Raw genomic sequence first — 6,000 nt, forward strand, 5'->3', positions numbered from 1 at the left:
CCATCTATCTTCTTTTAAGTTGAAAAAAATCTGTTCATTGTTCTCAAAAATGTACCTGTGTGGGTTGAGTAGTAGTTGTTTGTAAATAATAACTTGGCTGTTTTATAAAGACGATACATCCTCATTTAAAAATTCAAGCACCAGGAGGAGGGGCCAAGATGGCGGCTTAGCAATGTGTGCGTTTTAGTTCGTTCTCCAGAACAACTACTAAATAACCAGAAACAGTACAGAACAGCTCCTGGAGCCACATCAGTGACCGGACACACAGCGTACCCCAGTCTGAACCAGCTGGACCAGCTGCGAGCCTCCCCAGAACCATGAGTTCCCCAAGCCGTGGTGCCCAGCGCCCGGCGCCCCTCCCTCACAGGTGGCTTCCCAGAGGGAAAGGAAAGAGACTCTAACAGCAGCAGGGTTTGAGTCCAACCAAACACCAATTGTGGCATTGATTAACAAATTCTGACTACTAAAAGTAGGCCCCCAGCTCAGGCGGACCTGGTCAAGGCGGAGGTCGCTCATTGGGCTAATGGAAAAAGAGGAAAGGGGAGGAAACGGAGGTTTTTTGCCTGTTTCTACAGAGATTTGGCTGCCTCTGGATTCAGTGGTGGGACTTCTCGGGCTGCAACTGTCAGGTTTCTCCCGAAGGTAACATCTTATGTACCTAAAGTACAATATCAAAACCAAGAAATTGATGTTGGTATACAGTGTGTATTTAGTTCTATGCAATTTTATCATATGTATTAATCCATGCAACCAGCAGTGCAGTCATGATTCTGAGCTGTTTCATCACCCCAAATATCCCCCATGCTGCTCCCACATAGTTGCACCACCAGCCTCCCCCACCCTTTGTGTTCCTAATCCCTGACAACTGTTGATCTGTATCTATCTTTATCATTTTTTCATGCTAAGAATTTTATATAAATGGAATCAAACAGTATGTAACCTTTTGATTTATTTTCTCACTTTCACATAACTCCCTTCATATTTATCCAAGCTGTTGTGTGTTAGTTTCTTTTTATTGCTGAGCAGCTTTCCATGGTATGGATGCACCATAGTTTGTTTAACCATTCACTGGTTGTAGGATATTTTGTTTATTTCCAGCTTGGAGGGATTACAAAGAAAGCTGCAATGAACAATGAGTTTCAGGTTTTTGTGTGGACATAAAGTTAAGTTTCCTTTCTCTCAGATAAGTACCTAGGAGTGTGTAAACATACATATAGTAACTATATGTTTAGTGTTTTAAGAAGCTGCCAAACAATTTTCCAGAGTGGTCATGCCATTTCATATTCCCACCAGCAATATAAGAGAGAGTTTCTCTACATCCTCACCAGCGTTTGGTTTTTGGTATTGCGACTCCTTTTTTTTTTTTTTTTTTTTTTTTTTTACTTAGCTTTCTTAATAGGTTACATATTTGATTTAATATGTCACTTGAAGATTGATGGTTTTACAGTTATTGCTTCAGGCTTTTCTAGAATGGAAATGCCCAACTTTAAGTTTACTTGTAATCCCACAATAATACAACTGGTGTTTTAAGTAAGCATTAAGTCATCCTGCTTGTTCCACTCTGATGGCTGCTAAACTGTGGTAGGATCTTCTTTATTCTCAAATTTTTATGGGAAACTTCAATGACTAGGATAAGATTTTCATAATCCTTGATGTGGTGCAGTTTTCTTTATTATCAGGCAGGTGTATTTTCAATAATTTCAAACTTATGCTCCAGACTTCCTGTTTTAACCACCAAGCCACAGTTCCATTTGAAAATGTACTTTCAAAATGACCACATTATGAAAATGTATAAGAAGAATGAAACCACAGTCACAATCCCAGAATTTGGAGACTATCTGGAAATTCATCATGGTAAGATGTTGAAATAAGCAGAGTCCCACATTTTGTAAATAATTATTTAGTAGAGTATTTTTTATTGGTAAGCTGAATGATTTGTACAATTAACTTTTATGTGGCAGAAGTATTTAAAAAGTGGTGTTCTAGTTTGCTAGCTGCTAGAACACACCAGAGATGGATTGGCTTTCAATAAAAGGGGATTTATTTAGTTAGTGTATAGTTCTTCAGAGGAAAGGCAGCTAATTTTCAACTTTCTTACGTGGGAAGGCACAGGGCGATCTCTGCTGGCCTTCTCTCCAGGCCTCCGGGTTCCAACAACTTTCCCCGGGGTGATTCCTTTCTGCATCTACAAAGGCCTGGGCTGAGCTGCGAGTGCTGAGATGACGTATGCTGAGCTGCTTGGGCTGTGCTACATAGAGCTCTCTTATTTAAGCACCAGCCAATTAAGTCAAATGCCATTCATTTCAGCAGGCACGCCTCTTAGCTGACTGCAGATGTAATCAGCAACAGATGAGGTTCACGTACCATTGGCTCATGTCCACAGCAACAGAACTAGCTGCCTTCATCTGGCCAAGTTGACACCTGAACCTAACTATCAAAGGTGGTAAAGTTTATTTAAAATAAAATAGGTATGCCTTTTTTGGTGACCGCTCAGGAAATTTCACCTCACAATTTTTCTTACTCTGTTGGTCTGGAATAGCCGTGTGGGCCAGCCATGCCAGGATAATTTTTTTTAATTAATTAAAAAAAATTTTTTAAACATAACAACATACAAACATGAACATTCTTACCATATGACCATTCCATTCTTGGTAAATAATCAGTAACTCACAATGTCATCACATAGTTGTATATTCATCACCATGATCATTTCTTAGAACATTTGCATCAATTCAGAAAAAGAAAAAGAAAAACTCATACATACCATACCCCTTACCCCTCCTTCTCATTGACTACTAGTATTTCCATCTACCCGATATATTTTAGTCTTTGTTTCCCCTATTTTCATGTCAGTGTAATTTGTACTCACTGCAGTCTTTGCACATTTTCTGATTACTTAAAGGTCACTAGCCAAATCCTAACTCTATATTGCTAATGCAGCTAAGCTTCTGGAGCCATAAAAGAACTTTATTTTCTAATTTCTGTCTTTATGTAAAAGTTTTTAGAAATCTCCAGTTAAAGATAATAGATTGACCACACATGTTTCTCTTTCTTCTCATTAAAAAAAAAACCTAACAAAATAATAGTAAATGAATAAATAATCATGGACTCACAAGGACCAAAGACAAACGGGAGATGCCCAATCAATGGCTGAGAGATTTCAAGAAATCTTTAGAAGACACAGGTTGGTGGAGGAGTAGTAGATGATTTGGCATGACACAAGAGGCCTCAGTATGTATGCAGACTAGGATGTGGATAAGAAGTGAACCAATCCCTCTGCAGATTCTGGAAAGGCTTGGGATGCAGAGACACTAGCGATGGAGGGGGCTGGGGATGAGGTATGGTGCCACAGACTGGGGGATTTGCCGCAGGACTCTATGTGGAATAGTTGTACCCTCAAAACCTATTTCCCACTTTTGTGCACACAGTGCCTGCAGACAGACTTATATTTTCTTGTCCCCTCCTCCCCAAGAAGGAAACTAGAAAATTATTCTCCCAAGAAGTTGAACCCAAAAAGTTTGGAACTGAGGTGAGGAATGGATATAAAAAGAGTAAAATTAACTGTAGGGCACAAATGGAACAATTACATTATCAGCTTCCCCTCCCTATGCTTGGTATAGTCCAATCTCACCCTCAGCAAGGTAGAAAATCCAAGAGAGAATGGATTTCCCCAGGAGAGAAAAGTTCACATACTGATATTTTGGGAATACCCCAGTGAAATGGCTAGCTTCCTTCCTTGACACTCTAACACAAACCCACCCCCAATGAAATTTGCTCAGGCCACTGAGTTTTCAGTCATTTTTTAAACATAGACAATAAAATGTCCCCAGATGAATGAAAAAAGAGAGAAGCCAAAATAAAAACACAGTTGATAAAAGGAATCTGGAGGAAACAGAGATAATACAAGGAACAGAAGAAAACTCCCCAAATAGTGACAGCCCAATTCTAATAAACATTCTCAGAGAGCTATGACAAGTACTAAGAAAAACATACTAATAAGAGCTCATGAAAATAAAAATTATAGCTACACTCAAAAACATGGGTGGAAGACAAAGTCAGGGAATATTACCAAAAGCCGAACAAAAAGATAAAGGGTTGGAAAATATGAGGATGACAAGAAGAGACAAAGAATAAGCCCTGGAAATCCCTCACCCACCTAAGAATATTCTAGAAAAAGGAGAGAAGAAAGAAAGAAAAAACAGAGGGAAGGAAACAATACAGGAAAGAATATAAGAAAATTTATCCAAAATAAAGGACACCAGTCTCCTGACCGCATCACAAGGAGAGAATAAAGATTCACCTCAAGGGACACCATGGAGAAGTTTTAGAACTCAAGATTCAGAAGCTGCCTAAAAGCTTCCAAAGAGCGAAATACTGTAGAAGAGTTCACACACAAAGGAGGAGAATCAGAGTGACATCAGATTTCCCAATAGCAACTTTAGATGCCAGAAAGTAACTGAGCAATAGTGGTAAAAGTATTATGGAATATATAATTTTCAACTTGGAATTCCATGCCCTGCCTGGCTATCAGTCAAGTGCAAGAACAGAATTAAGACATCTTCAAGTCATCTTAGATAATTTTCTTGCTTGACACCTTTGCATAGAAAGCATTGAGAAAATATTCCAGCAAAATCCTGAATAATCCAAAAAATAAAATAAAATAAAAAAGGGGGAAGTCATGAGATCAAGGAAATAGTGGATTCAACTCTGGACAGCCTTGAAGAAAAGATGCAGGTTGACAGCTGTGCTGCAAGCTGAGAGGGCCACCATTCCAGACTGGAAGAGGAGATTGGAAATGAGTGTATGGAAAGAATTAAGGACATGCATATGGAAAGGTTTGCAAGTGAAAAGAATAACTAATTTTTAAAAACAACCAAAAAACCTGTACATGAAAGGATATGTAATCATACACTATTTAGCTCAGTAGTGAATCATAAATGCTTTGCTGTGTAATCATAATGATGCAAACCCTTATAGCAGTGAAGAATCTTTCCTTTGTGAGTAATTGAATACTCCAAAGGGCTTAAACAAAAAAGCAACTTATTTTGCTCACATAATTGACAACTTTGAAGGTAGTTCAGGCTCCAGGTGAGGCTTGATCCAGGAAATCGCTAATGTCTTTAATTTCCATCTCTCCTGTTTGCCTTTTGCAGTGTCGAGACGTGGGCTGTCTCTCTCGGTGGTTCCAAGGTGGTTTCCAGCACCTTCTAGTGGCTTCCTGCTTCCCCATTCATGTTCAACAGGGAGAGAATGTCTTCTCGAGGTGGCTTCTGCAGAAAAATAAAGAAATGTCGTCATGGTTTCTTCTATCAGACCTCTCCCTGGTTGACACTGGGTTATGTGCCTTTTCTTGAAACCATCACTATATATTGGGGAATGGTGAACGTTGGTTGGCTTCAGCCAATCGAGTCTTTTCCACCCTGTGGCTGGGAATGGGGTCAAGGTTCTGGGAAAGCCGTGAACTCTAGGGGAAAGGCGACCATCCCATTGGAAATCATGGCACAGTTACAAAAGGAAAGGGAATGGATATTAGGCAGCCTCCAAACAGCAAATGTCTATTTTCCAACATAAATTACTTAACTAAAAATAGTGAAATAGCTACATGAGGTAATGCAGATGGAGAGCAGGAAGGATGAGGGGATAAAAGAGTCAGTAATCCCTCCCATCATGATTCCAACTCAATAGAGAATGCCTGAAATTTATGGATCAATAAAGAGCAGTTTAAACATATTATTTAGAAATATGGAAGTAGCTTGTAGAATAAATAGCTACAAGAGTAATAAATTATAACCCCTGGGGAGCCAGGCTGGGGGATGGGGTGGGATAGGGCAGGGCATTCCAGTTGTTCATGGTAAACTTTTGTATGATTTGATTTTTAAACTGTGTACATGCATTACTTTGATTAAAAAATTAAAAATAGCTCCGAGCTTTCGCAAAAAAACATGAAAATGGAAAAGCAGGAGGCTGTTGACTTTGCCTTGTGACAAAGATGTATGAATG

At 39.2% G+C, this 6,000-nt stretch overlaps 1 long non-coding RNA gene across 3 annotated transcripts in view; it reads left to right on the forward strand.

The window, feature by feature from the left end:
- The window catches only part of LOC143663685 (uncharacterized), a 34,282-nt gene extending 28,963 nt beyond the window's left edge, over positions 1-5,319 (forward strand). For all 3 annotated transcript variants that reach the window (XR_013166124.1, XR_013166122.1, XR_013166125.1), the window contains one exon: positions 5,154-5,319. This is a non-coding gene — a long non-coding RNA (uncharacterized LOC143663685). The remainder of the gene's footprint in view (positions 1-5,153) is intronic.
- The last annotated feature ends 681 nt before the right edge of the window (positions 5,320-6,000 follow it).

Source organism: Tamandua tetradactyla, chromosome 2, assembly GCF_023851605.1.
Source record: "Tamandua tetradactyla isolate mTamTet1 chromosome 2, mTamTet1.pri, whole genome shotgun sequence".
NCBI classification, from domain to species: Eukaryota; Metazoa; Chordata; class Mammalia; order Pilosa; family Myrmecophagidae; genus Tamandua; species Tamandua tetradactyla.